At 39.6% G+C, this 14,898-nt stretch overlaps 1 protein-coding gene across 1 annotated transcript in view; it reads right to left on the reverse strand.

Annotated features, from left to right (window-relative positions):
* The window catches only part of HAPLN1 (hyaluronan and proteoglycan link protein 1), an 84,624-nt gene extending 81,715 nt beyond the window's left edge, over nucleotides 1-2,909 (reverse strand). Inside the window, exon 1 of the mRNA XM_025388983.1 lies at nucleotides 2,091-2,909. The gene's annotated coding sequence lies outside the window, so the exon portion shown is untranslated. The remainder of the gene's footprint in view (nucleotides 1-2,090) is intronic.
* Between the last annotated feature and the right edge of the window lie 11,989 nt (nucleotides 2,910-14,898).

The raw sequence follows: 14,898 nt of genomic DNA on the forward strand, positions 1-14,898 counted from the left end.
AAATTAATCTGAAGCATTGTCAAAGTTATTTTCAAATTTGCCTTGTATTTTGTCAGAATTTTAACTGGTGAGATACCATTATCTTAAAAATGCACTCTGAAAAATAAAATGTGCATGGGGCAAAAAGAAGTGAAAAAGAAAAGTAGTATTTTCTAAGGAAGGGAGTCATTTTCTGAATGTAACTCTTGTTCATCTTTACAAAGATGAAGTGCATTGCTACCTTAAGATTCAAAAGACTTCTTCAACTGTTCAGAAAATACCAATATTCCACACCCAAGATGCTAAAAGGTAGGATTGTTTAGTAGATCGTTTACACATAAAGTATCTTTCTGCGTAATCTGAATGTATTTATCCTGGATGTGTTACTTGCTCCCAAAGGAAGGAAAAGGGAAGTGAAACCACTAGGGATATAATGAATTGATTCTTCTCTGTGAAAGTCTCTTCAGTACTTCTAAATTACAGTGTCAGTCATTCCTCTGAGAGACAGGGCCTTGCTGAAAATAAATGGCTCATTTTATAAATAAGAACATAATGTTTCCCCACCTTCTTGTTCCTCATAGAAAACCCAGGCCCATCAGGCATTCCTGTTGAGAATACTGGCCTCTGGGTGCATTCCTCCTGTAGACCAGTGGTCTGTAGAGGTTGTTGGTTATCTCTTGTTCATTTAATTAGCCTTAAGCAAAATTACTTCTTATCTAGTTCTGTTTTTAAGCTGTTTCCAATTTAGTGGAAGAGGTCATCAACAAAAATATAAATTCATTTCTTAGCTGAAACAATTAAATTTTTTAAAATGAGTAGTATAAAAGTGGCTAAAGACTAAAGCTAATCTCTGAAGGGTCCTTTGGTATACATTATATTTTACTGAATGGAAGGAAAAGTTTCATTTTTGTAAGTAAATGGAATTTGGTAACTGATGTAAGAATTATGAATCATATCACATTAAAAATTCTCCAACGATAACTACTATGATATACTTTTGATAGAACAATATTCCCATTCCATTAAAATACTGAAATGACTGAAATGTGTATAAAATCTCTGCAAATTTAGTACACAGAAATAATCACATAGAAATAGTCACCAGAAACTGTATTTGTAATGAATAAATATTACATTCATTTAGAAATTAATCCAGAGCCTTAATTTCTTAAGAACTATTAGCTTCCAAGAAGCCAACCAGTATGTTTGATTTTATGACATCACACTGGAACATGCACAGGAACACTTTCCACCCTAAAAATTCCCAAATGTACTGGCCACTCTGTGTATTTTTCCAGTGATAAATGAAAATAAAGCAACTTATTCTCAAATTAATAAGCCATCTTATTTTGAACACAATAGTCACATTCAATGGAAGAAAACTACTTAATCGAAGCCCAAACAAGTTTCGGTTTGTTTTGGTGGTGAACAGTCTCAACATATAAACAATTTCTTTAAGCAACTTTTAAATGTAATCTTAACTATGACTATAAATTCTCTTCAGTGCATTAAAATTATCCATCAACATCATCGTATATATGAAATGCATCATTATTCTATGATGTTAATTTCATAATTAGCTGGAGAAGCCTGGGCCAAAACCGGCAACATTTCTAAGATTATTAATCTAACAGGTATTACCTATGCCTTAAAGTAACTTTCTTTTTCACATAACCCTATATATTCTCTAACACAAAATTCATAAGCCTGGCTGGACATTCCCATTCCTCACCTTTCCCTTCAGCCTATACTATCCTTTTTTCCATCTCAGGTGCTATAAAAATGGTTGTTAAAATACAGATAGAAAAGTCACCACTTGAACACCATGACACTACCAGATTTGCAGTAACACTAGCAGAAGCCAGCATACTAGAGTTAATTCTGTCGCCAATTCTAAACCGAGCCTGTTTATTGTAGTGAAATATTTTATCCGACAATATGAAACTTTTTAAAAAGTTGAGGTGTCATATTAAATTCAAATGAAAACTAAATTCCAAAGAAAACAATAAAATTTGTATAATGTATATATACATTACATGTGTATTGCCCTTTGAAATCTTAAAGGCACAAAGGTATAACCAAAAGAGGGGGAAAATTTTTGCAAGTTTTACCTTGTCCTGAAATCCAGGAGTTCGGATGCTCTCAAGTTCTGCTTAAGTTGGAAGCTGGAGATCAAGTGAAGCTAGCGCTCTTTCTCCTCACCTTAAGTTTGTCTCTGGGCGAGTGTGAGTGTGTGTGTGTGTGTGTGTGAGAGTGTGTGTGTGCAGAATGTCTCTTTGTGGCGCTGGATGGCAGAGGTCCTGATCCTGGGAAGAAGGAGGCACTTTCTCACCAAGAGCACAAGAAAAGCAAAGCGTCACCAGGAAAGTTCTCCTCCCAGATCCCCTAATTACAGCCTAACGTGCACTTCATGCAAACTTCAGGGAGGAAGGGAGGGGCAGCTCTGTGCCCAGACCTTGTAAAGCAGCAGCCTCTTAGATGACTTTCCCCTCTGCTCAGATCTCGAGTATCTCGCTCTGGGGTTCAGGAAAGCCGGCCGCTACAACCACACAAGCCCCCACCACACCACACCTCCCAAACCCTCACCTTCACCACTCCTAGGTCTGTCCAGAGGGGATGGGACATGGGGTCTGTGGAATGATCTGCGGGACAGCGATGTGAGCACACTCCTCAGGACAGTCAGTTTGCGCTTTGTTTTATTAGCCTCTGCTTAAAAGAAAAATCCAAGGGTCGGAGAGGTCCTCTCTTTCCCGCCTTCCCCTCCCCAAAGGAAATCAAGGATAACAGACAATGATGATAACGGCACATAAAACTTCCTAAACCGGAGATGGCCTTCCACCCAAATCAGCAGAAGCATATTTTCTGGTTTACTGGACTCAGTATTGGTGTTGAGTTTAAATTTCTCTTAACAAACAACTGCTATTGTATCCTTGGATGACAGAGCTCAAAGAACCTGGATTTATTTATAGAATGAGGAATGCGAGGGAGAGACGGGATGGGTGGGGTTGGGCTGTGGATCCATACCCAGGATTAGAACCAGATGGGCACAGGGCGCCCGCGCGCGCGCGCGCGCACACACACACACACTTACACACACACACACACACTCCTGAAATAACCACTGGGGAAGATGCTGGGACACGCGGGAAAACGCCTCCTGAACAAATAGACATTTATTTATAACTCCTGGGAGAGTATATAGGTCCATTGATTCCCGCCTTGAGTAACCAAGGGTTTTGGAGAGGAAATGGCTTCATATTTCAATAACAGAGCCACCTTTGATGGAGTCTAGGAAGGGGAAAAAAAGAAACACACCGCAGGAAGCAAACGGCTGTTGGAGCAGCCTGGAGGAGGGAGTGGGGCTGGCCCTGGGACTGAGGACAAGCAAACAAGCCCGAGGGGCCCGCGGCCAGGGTGGAGGCGAGACGCAGGCCGTCCCCGAGTCGCAGCGAGCCGGGCCAGGTGGCGCGGGGCGCTGGGGGCGTGCGGGGGATTCGTGTCCGTGCTCCCAGCTCCAGTCGCCGGTTCGGGCGGCGCGGCGCAAGCGGAACTGCGGGCTTCTCAGGGCCGCAGCCGCCGCTCGGGCTGGGGCGCCGGTGGGGTAGAGGGTCCCGTGGGCCGTAGGGAATGGGGGAGTCGTGAGTGCATGAAGTAGTGGGGCAGGAGGATGGGCGGGTCCGGGGCGTCCTAGACATGCAGGTGGGACGGGAGGACCCGCGAGGCAGCCAAGATGCTGGGGAGGCCGCCGGGACAGGGGCTCTGGTTGGCAGTGCAGGTGGCCCGTGGGCAGATGAGCCAGCACGCAGGGCGCGGGGCAGGGCAGCATCCAGGATGCTGGATCCGAATCGCGCGGGTGGCGGCGAGCGGCGCTATTGTCTTAAAGATAAAGCCTAGACCTCGGGGACTGCCTCCTCCTGGACTCTGGAGAGAGGCAGGAGAGATTGCAGGGGAAAAAGGGTTCTTCCCGCGTCTTCTGAGAGATTTCACCAGTTCTTGCCTCCGGGCTCCCCCTTACCATTCTGTCTTTGGTAAATCGACACGTGCCTCTTGGAAAGGTTTCATTTCAAAGACAAACCGAACACTTACACACCCTCCCTAAATGAAGACAGTTATATTCAAAATGAATTCTTCATCAGGCAGTTCAACACTTTCTTGGAATTCCAAAACCGGGGTGAAGGCGCTTCTCTTATTTTTCTGTTTCCCCTCCCGCACAGGGAACAGGCTAAGGGTTTGAAGTTTTACGTCCCTAATCTAGTGGCTATTGAGGCAGCTGTTATGTAGGGCTCTACATTAACTGCCAGTAAAAATAAGATACATCTCGGGTTTTCCACTATGCAAAGGGTTTCTATGCTATTAATATTTCTTGTAAACGTTCAGGGTGGTGTGTATTTTAAAACGAATTAGACTTAAAAACAAATATCCAATTTTTATATTAAAGCACCATAAAGGTGGCGAGGCTGGTGGTGTGTGGCTATGATATCATGTAAAGACAGTTTAAATACCGATCTTGTTCCCTCAGCTTAACAACCTAATTTCTGGCGATTGCCTGGAGCGTAAATCAAATCAGCTGGTTCATGACTGGCACTTGTTCCCTTATTTTGTGGTCTGCTCTATACACTTATTCCGGCACAGCATTAAGAGAATTTAATGTATTCTGTTCTGAAGTTGTTTATTAACCACGCAAGACAAACTCTTTTGCAACTTAGTCACACCATTGTGAGCTACGCTAGCTGTGTTTTCAATTTCAGATATGGCCCCAACCATTGAGATAGACTTCCAGAGATAATGACAGCTACTTACCTCTGAGTCATCCTGTCCCTACTGGTCCTCCCCTATTTCCAGCCTTCCTTTCCCCATTGCCTCCTTACTAGTCCTTGTTAAAGATCCCCAGTCTTTTTAATCCCAAGTATTTAACCTGTCAATAGTGTGTGTATGAAGTGTTATTCAGGCTTAATTTAATTGACGTTATATACATTTTTCCATTCGTTTTGGGGTTCACATGGTTTTCTAGTTATTTAAAATTTACATTGGAATTAGCTTTAAGAGTCTTTAGAAAAGATTTTTATGTTCAGTTAATTAATGTTCAGCCAAATTGTGCTTTATGGAGGCATACGTTACTTTGATTAGCCCTTATAATTTTTCATCAGGGCACAGGCATTATAATAAGCCATGGTAAAAAATCAAATCAAGTAAATACAGGAATAAATACAACTCTATTTTCATGACTAAATATTTTACAAAGACTTAAATTGTAAAAATAATTTTTGAAGACCAAAATATCTTCTTAAAGAAAACCATATCAAAAAAGTATTCTGTATTTGAAGATTTCCTGTATTTATTAACATTAGTAATCCATGTAGAAATCCATATCTTTCATTTGATAAATCAAGTTTAGCCTAAAGCTGCCTCCTTACATATTTTAAGTTTGGCCTAAAGGTTTCTCTGTACATTGTGAACTATAACCTAAATGGAATTGTAAACAGATTGAAGCCTACTCCTGTGCCAACACTGAGTTTCAGCCAATCACATGTGGTCAACTGTTCAAACCCTGTTCAAATAAGGCAAAGGCGGAGCTATAACCAGTCCGGGGGTTTCTGTACCTCATTTTCCTTTTTCTGCCCATAAACCTTCTACCACGTGGCTGTGCTGGAGTCTCTGAGCCTACTCTGCCTCTGGAGACTGCCAGAATGGTTCTTTGCTTAATCAAACTCTTTTACATTTAATTTTACTAAAGATTTTTTTTTTCCTAAAACATAGCATATTGAGGTTTGTTTTGTTTTGTTTTGTTTTGTTTTAATTTGGAGAAGGCAAAGAAGCCATTTTCTTTTTAAGTTTCAAGAAAAACCAAAGTTTTTTTGATTTTTCAGTAATATATTTTGATCTATTTTTCATTCTTATAAAATATTCTTATGCTAAACAATATTTCAAAATACGCTGACATGTATATTATATATAATTATATATATCAAAATATTCTATATATAATATATACAGCCTATTTTGAAATGGTGTTTTTTAACATAATACAAGAGTATTTTATAAGAATGAAAAGCAGGTCAAAATGGTGTTATAAAATGTAACTTTGCATTCTTTTGCTAATTGTAAGACAATTTGAGTAATTAGGTTGAACCAGATAAAATGGAATATTCAACCTTTTTCGACCTACCAAAAAGCAATTTCAGCTGGTTTTACCTTATACAAATTTGAATATGTACATAGCATAAGTGTAGCAGGAACATTTTCAACACTTAAAAAATATTGATCTGCAATATCATGAATATTTAATATGTAATAAATTCCCAAGCAGAATAGTATCTCTGCTAGCATATTACACTCGTAACAAAATATACATTTATATTCAAAAGGAGATTATCTAAACTCATCTCCTCTTCAAACTCCAAAAGAGGCTGCCCTTATCCACTCAATTCCAGAGAATTGCTTCCCTCTGAGCTCTTGTTTCCTGGAATTTTTGCCTTAGGCTAATATTATACCTGGTTGAACATCTGCTAGGATAAAGGTGCAGCTTTGTGCACTTTGGAGGTACAGGGAGGAGGAAAGCCATTTGACCTTTCCTGTCTGAGGGCTCAGAACTTCATTAAAGCACCTCCTGCGATTGTAGGCATCACCATGAGAAAGACATCATTTGTAATTAAGTCCTTCCCACTGGCTATATTCCTGTTGAACTCGATGATTAAAATACAAATTCAATATTCTAAATGGCCACAAAGCATTTGATAAAAGGTTATTTTGCTTTTAATGCAATGGGGGGGAGGGATGACTTTCCAAGAGCCCACTTTTTGTGCTCACTCTCAGAAAGTGTCCAGCAGACAGACTCTTCAAAAGGGCACACTAAATAATTAGGCAATAAATTGTTCAAATGTTAAGAGCAGAGCTCTTCCAGAAGCTACTGAGGCCAAATGAGAATCATACCAAGTGATAAATATCCTTGGCTCCTAAGAAATAAATGCCTGCTTGTCCCTATGTTTGTCTGTTGAATTGGTTTTGGGTTCACAGCATCATCCATTATCTTTCTTGTAATTTATCGTTCTGTCAGTGTGTTTCTTTTGTCCAGAACAGCTGAACTCTTCCTTCATTTCTTCAATAAATTGGTGAGTATTTCATTATTGTCCTGATTTTACTAATTTCGCAATAGGACCGACCCAGATTCAGTCCCATCTCCTTTGTCAACTTTTTGTTTCTGTTTGTACCTTAAATGAATTTTAAAACATAACTTTGTAACACTTTATTTCTTTTAAAATATCTGACACAAGTATGACAAAATATTAACATTTTTCAAATCCGATGATTGAAAACATTGGTCTCATTTTTTTTTTCTATTTCCTGTTTGAGATACAACTAAAAAATATATAAATAAAAAAGATATAAGAAAAAAGAAGAAAAAAATAAGTAAGGCTCACCAGAATGTCAGCTCCATAGATCAGACATCTTTGGTTGGTTTGGTTTTACTGGCCTATAGCAAGCACAGAGAACAGTACCTGGCACTCAGTAGGTACTCCCAGAGATATGATTTGAAGATTTATGGCACTCATGTCACTATTTAGAAGTTGAGATGCAAGGTCACGTAAGTAGGGAGTGAAAAAGCTGGCATCAAACCTAAAGTCTGCAATACTTCCCCTGTCCTGTGTTGCCTAGAAAGGCTAGATCCTTCCATGTTTTTTTTGTTTTCTTTTTTGAGACGGAGTCTTGTTGTGTCACCAGGCTGGAATACAGTGGCATGATCTCGGCTTACCACAACCTCTGCCTCCCGGGTTCAAGCGATTCTCCTGCCTCAGCCTCTGGAGTAACTGGGACTATCGGCGCGTGCCACCATGCCCAGCTTATTTTTGTATTTTTAGTACAGACGGAGTTTCACCATATTGGCCAGGATGCTCTTGATCTCTTGACCTCGTGATCCTCCCGCCTCGACCTTCCAAAGTGCTGGGATTACAGGCGTGAGCCACCATGCCTGGCGATTCCTTTGGTGTTTTTAAAACACAGATATATCCAAGTTTCTCTGCTCAGAAATGGTAGAGATTTGAAGGTAAAACTTCCTCTGTGTTTATGAACTTCTCAAGGGCCGAACTTTTAATACTTACCTCATTTCTTACTTTTTTTCGTTCTTTCTTCTAAAAATAAAAACAGGATACATGTGCAGAGCGTGCAGGTTTGTCACATAGGTATGCATGTGCCAAGGTGGTTTGCTGCACCTATTGATCCATCCTCTAAGTTCCTTCCCCTCAACCCATCCTCCACCCCAAGACAGGCCCTGGTGTGTGTTGTTCCCCTTTCTGTGTCCATGGGTTCTCAATGTTCAACTCCCTACTTACCTCGTTTCTAGTGCCCAGCACAGTTCAGTGTGCAGAGTGAATTGTCCTCGTTTTTGTGACCATCTGTAGTAGAGTTTGTGTGATTTGGCAAATGATTAACCCTTCTTCTGTGTGCTTGCTGATAATCCAATTCTACTTAACTTAGAGTTTTTAAAGTAGTCCTAGGAACTTGAATCATCACTGGAGATGAATGTCTTTCTTTCACAACATCAAATATTGGTTCCCTTATTGATGACAATCAATCCAAGTAAGTGATCCTTATATGCAGTTCTGTCTGTTTGGGAGCGGATTGATAAGAAACCAAAAGCAATGGCAACAAAAGCCAAAATTGACAAATGGGATCTAATTAAACTAAGGAGCTTCTGCACAGCTAAAGAAACTAACATCAGAGTAAACAGGCAACCTACAGAATGGGAGACAATTTTTGCTGCCTATCTATCTGACAAAGGGCTAATATCCAGAATCGACAAAGAACTTAAACAAATTTACAAGAAAAAATCCCATCAAAATGTGGGTGAAGGATATGAACAGACACTTCTCTAAAGAAGACATTAGTGGGTCAACAAACATATGGAATAGAGCTCATCATCACTGGCTCATTAGAGAAATGCAAATGAAAACTGCAATGAGATACCATCTCATGCCAGTTAGAATGGTGATCATTAAAAAGTCAGGAAACAACAGATGCTGGCAAGGCTGTGGAGAAATAAGAATGCTTTTACACTGTTGGTGGGAGTGTAAATTAGTTCAACCATTGTGGAAGACAGTATGGCTATTCCTCAAGGATCTAGAACCAGAAATATCATCTGACCCGGCAATCCCATTGCTGGGTATATACCCAAAGGATTATAAATCATTCTACTGTGAAGACACATGTACACTGTTTACAATAGCAAAGACTTGAAACCTACCCAAATGCCTATAAATAATAGACTGGATATAGAAAATGTGGCACATATACACCATGGAATACTATGCAGCCATATAAAAAGGATGAGTTAATGTCCTTTGCAGGGACATGGATGAAGCTGGAAACCATCATTCTCAGCAAACTAACATGGGAACAGAAAACTAAACACCACATGTTCTCACTCATAAGTGGAAGCTAAACAATGAGAACACATGGACACAGGGAGGGAAGCATCACACACCGGGGCCTGTCAGGGGTGACAGTCTAGGGGAGGGATAACATTAGGAGAAATGCCTAATGTAGATGATGGGTTGATGGGCACAGCAAACCACCATGGTATGTGTATACCTATGTAAAAGTCCTGCATGTTCTGCACATGTATCCCGGAACTTAAAGAATAATAATAACAAAAAAGAAAGAAAGAAAAAAAGAAACCCTTAACAAAATTGGGACTATTATGGGAAGACTTGGGGCAAATGTCTACTCATTAGGGAGGGACTCCAAATTATTTTCGAAGACTTATTCCTGTTACTTTTGGTGTTTCATTCAATAAAATCTTGTGTATCTTATTGACACACCCATACAGATTAATGCATAGGAGTAGCCAGAACAAAAAAATGAGATATGCCAAAAAAGTGCTTAGGATAAACTGTAGTCACTGAATCTGAAGATCTTTCTCAGTGGTGACTGTTCAGACTGGCACGTTTTAAACTTCGATGAAATCTGAAATGTCTTAGGATCTAAATTTTAAAATTCATGCTGTCAATGGGGCAAATTATTTTTGTGCTAGGAAGAATCCTGAGAATTTGGCAACCTCTTTGGTTCTTGCGTTTTGAGGATTCAGAATTAGAAATGGCCCACTTTTAGTAAATGTTGGGCATAACTGTCTTCCTTTGGACAGTCTCCTTGTTCTTAGTGATGCCACAGTAAGCTTCAACCTCTTGGTCCTGCTCAGTACTATTTCTATTTCAAGAAATATAAAATTTAACTAAAGGAATTTCTAAAATTTACATAAACATTTTTTCCTCATCACCATATGTATTCACTCCTAAAAACTCATGTTTTTTAAAAAACACGTTTACGTATCTTTCCCCATTCCTGCCCAAATCTTTATCTTATTGTTTTTTCTTTTTTTCTTCTCTTTTTTTTTTTTTTTGAGAAGGAATCTCACTCTGTTGCCTAGGCTGGAGTGCAGTGGCGTGATCTCGGCTCACTGCAACCTCCACCTCCCGGGTTCAAGCAATTCTCCTGCCTCACCCTCCTGAGTAGCTGGGATTAGCTGTGCACCACCATGCCCAGCTAATTTTTGTGTTTTTAGTAGATACAGGGTTTCACCATGTTAGTCAGGCTGGTCTTGAACTCCTGACCTCATGACCCTCCTCCCTCGGCCTCCCAAAGTGCTGGGATTACAGACGTGAGCCATCGTGCCCAGCCTGAGTCTTTATCTTGACTCCTCCCTTCGTTGGATTGTGTCATAGAGTCAGTTACTGGCTGATTTAGAAGAGCTAATGGTGACTTTGGTCTATGCATTTTTGTGTTTTGTGAAATGTCTGTCTGTGATTTCTGAACTGGTGTTTTGTAAGTTATTTTCCATTCAGCCATTGCTAGTTTGTTGCTCTTCCTGATTACTTTCACCACTAAGACATTTGGATAGGAAAGAACCATTGTCTTTACAAGGATTAAGCACGTATAAGATTGCCATGAAACCCACTTCATGTTGCAGGAGGTTCAACTTTTGAATAAGATTCAACCTTTGAATAAGATAGAGTATTAAATATTTGAATCTATATTAATTGTGCATTGCTTTCTAAAGGTTTTTTATTTTAAACATTGATTTTTTAGTGGATAGAAATTGTAATTATTTATAGTGTACAATATGATGTCTTCACATTTGTCTACAATGTAGAAGGGCTAAGTTGAGCCAATGAATACACAGTTGTCTCACAGAAGCATCCTTTTTCTGTGGTGAGAACACTTAAAATCCACTTGCTTACATCATGCGGTCTTTGATTGTCCCAATATTAAGAAACTTCTTGGCTGGGCATGGTGGCTCAAGCCTGTAATCCCAGCACTTTGGGAGGCCAAGGCAGGTGGACTATGAGGTCAGGCATTCGAGAACAGCCTGGCCAACACAGTGAAACCCCTTCTCTACTAGAAATAAAAATAAAAATAAATTAGCTGGGCATGGTGGCAGGTGCCTGTAACCCCAGCTACTTGGGAGGCTGAGGTAGGAGAATCGCTTGAACCTGGGAGGTGGAGGTTGCAGTGAGCTGAGATCGTGCCACTGCACTCCAGTCCAGGCAACAGTGTGAGACTCCGTCTCAAAAAAAAAAAAAAGAAACTTCTTTCTCCCTCACAATTTCACATTACTATCTAGAACACCATTTGCTACTTTTATACTACCTTATATTTTTATTTGTATTTTCATGTATTTAGTTACTTTATTGGGTGCACCATAAGGTCTCTAAGGGCAGATATTATATCTTTACATCTGCAGTTTGTAGCACAGAGCCTTGTGGTTAAAAGCTGATCAAAAAATGTTTATTCCTATCTTTGAAGATGACAATGAGATTCTTTATATTCAGGAAAGAAAAGAAAAATAAATGAAGAAAGCTAGTTATTGAACAAACTAGTTCAGAGTGTTTTACATCTAACAGCCAAAGGCATAAATAATAAATCATCAAAGGTTGATTAATAATTTTATCATTGTTATTGATCACATAGAATTAAAAGAAATATAATACATATTTTTCTTCCATGCTTAGCTGATACATATGATTGTATAAATGTTAATCAACAAAAGTAAAATGTTTATTCTTTTAAAAAGCTAGGTTGAGCTTAGCAACAAAATTAGGTTATTGTCTTAGGATTACAATATCAGTCACTTGAATATTGGCTTTTTCACTTATATTTATAAAGTTCTTCTAAATTTAAACTAGTTCTAATTACCAGTAAATTTAGTTCTTATTGCCTTTTCTTTTTGCTCTTTTTTCTTATAAGCTTCGCAGAAAAGTTTGTCAAGTCTAACTGGGCTAGAGTGATTTATATATAGACCTTCTTAGGGTAAAATGGGTGAATTAGCTAATGCATCAAGGTTGGCATAGGGGAAGACTGCTCAGAAAGCCCTAAGGGTAGGGCTTTGATTATTTGGAAGTAATAGAAAATAGTCCAGAGTTGTTAGAAAGACGGAGAGAAAGACAGAAATATATGTATCAGAAGTCTGTGAAGAAGTTTGAAAGGGAGACATTAGTAAAGTTCCAAGTTTATGAGCAGTTCTACTAGAATAAAATATTAACATAAATACTTAAAAGCACATACCTCTTAGTAAACTTTGAATTAAGTGGTTTGGAATAAATGTCTAGAAGGTTTTGACATTTCACATATAAGTCTGTGCTAAACTTTATAGGTAATGTCTAATTTTTCTGAATATCTCCGTAAATATACCATTCTCTCTTTATATCCAAGTTTTAGGCAGGGGCTAGGTAGTTTTTTTTAAAAGAATAGCTAAGGTACATATCTACATCTCCATATACATACATATACATATATCTTTCTTGCATTGAGGTCACCAGAAAGCTCACTTTTGGTTTATTTTAAGTACTGACAAAGTAACAAGACTTTGGAAGGAGCCTTTCAATAGTGGATGTAGAAATAGCCCTACACACATTTATCTTGAACACTTCCTTTCACAGACTTGTCCAGCCAATTGCTTATACTGCAAATTGGAAATCTGCGTGTTTTTCTTTTTCTTTTTCTTTTTTAGCACGATCTAGTTGTTCCAACATATAGCTAAATTAAGGCATGAAGGCTGAGCTGGAAGGAAGGCTCTAAGAGCAACAGAAGAAAAGAAGAGGAAGTATTTCTCCATTCGTGCCTAATTACTGCTACCCTCACTGCTGAATACATAGTAATTCTTCCCTAATACTGACCTAAATGTCAGCTAGAGAATACTTGCTGGTACAAGTACCTGCTGAATCTCTTGTAAGTTTAAAGCAGGTAATTTGGGTACATGGAAACTACTGAAATGATGCAAAGTTGGAGTGACTGTCTCTCAGCCCATTCAGGAAAACAGTTGTTGGTAACTTTACAATCTGTGATCTCTATGAAGTTTTTCCCTATTGATGTCCTTTACTCTAAGCTCTCCTTATCTCTCCTCATCTCCTTCCCAACAAATAAAAAGAAGGATAATTTTTTTAGAATTAAAAATAAGTTGCCAGACCAAGTGGCTCACGCCCATAATCCCAGCAATTTGGGAGGCCAAAGTGGGCAGATCACTTGAGGTCACAAGTTGGAGATCAGCCTGGCCAACATGGTGAAACCTCATCTCTACTAAAATACAAAAATTAGCTGGGCATGGTGGCAGGAGCCTGTAATCCCAGGTACTTGGGAGGCTGAGGCAGGAGAATCGCTTGAATCTAGGAGGTGGAGGTTGCAGGGAGCTGAGAGTGCCACTGCACTCCAGCCTGGTGACAGAGTGAGACTCTGTCTCAAAAATAAATAAATGAATAAATAAAAATTTTAAAAAAACTTAAAATGATCTAAGTAAATGCTTCAGTGTTTTGATAAATAGCTGTTCTTGTGGCAGTGAATAAGTCTCATGAGATCTGATGGTTTTATTTTTTATTTTTTTCTTTATTTCTTCTAAAAATAAAAATGGGATACATGTGCAGAATGTGCAGATTTGCTACACCAGATATACGTGTGCCATGGTGGTCTGCTGTCCCTACTGACCTGTCCTCTAAGTTCCCTCCCCTCACCCCCTACCCCCAACTGGCCCTGATGTGTGTTGTTGCCCTCTCTGTGTCCATGTATTCTCCATGTTCAGCTCCCACTTATGAGTGAGAACATGTGGTGTTTGGTTTTCTGTTCCTATGTCAGTTTGCTGAGGATGATGGCTCCCAGTTTCATCCATGACACTGCAAAGGATGTGATCTCATTGCTTTTTATGAGTCATAGTATTCCATGGTATATACATACCACATTTTCTTCATCCAGTCTATCATTGATTGGCATTTGGGTTGGTTCCATGTCTTTGCTATTGTAAATAGTGCTGCAATGAACATACGTGTGCATGTGTCTGTATAGTAGAATGATTTATATTCCTTTGGATATATACCTAGTGATGGGATTGCTGGGTCAAATGGTATTTCTGGTTCTAGATCCTTGAGGAATCGCCACACTGTCTTCCACAATGGTTGAACTAATTTACATTTCCACCAACAGTGTAAAATTATTCTTATTTCTCCACAGCCTTGTTAGCATCTATTGTTTCCTGACTTTTTAATAATTGCCATTCTGACTGACCTCGCCCTGTGCCTGGAGATGTTACTCAGGGAGGCTGGAGAGCAGCAAAGATGGGTGTCTGCTCCTTCTTCTGGGACCTCTGACCTAGAGGGGCACCAACATGATGCCAGTAGGATTGTTCCTGTATAAGGTGTCTGACAACCCCAGTTGGAGGGTCTCACCCAGTTGGGTGGCACAGGGAGCAGGACCCATTTAACAAAGCACTTTGCCCCTTGGTGGAGAAGGTGTGTTTCGCTAGGGGAAACCCACTCGTCCTCGCTGCCCAGATTCCTCAGAACTACCAAGAGAGTCTAAGTCTGCTGGTCCACAAAGACTGCCGCCACCCCTCCCCCTAGGGGCTCAGGCCCAAGGAGATCTGAATTCTGTCTCTGAGCCTCT

The sequence above is a fragment of the Theropithecus gelada genome, chromosome 6 (assembly GCF_003255815.1).
Source record: "Theropithecus gelada isolate Dixy chromosome 6, Tgel_1.0, whole genome shotgun sequence".
Classification (NCBI taxonomy): domain Eukaryota; kingdom Metazoa; phylum Chordata; class Mammalia; order Primates; family Cercopithecidae; genus Theropithecus; species Theropithecus gelada.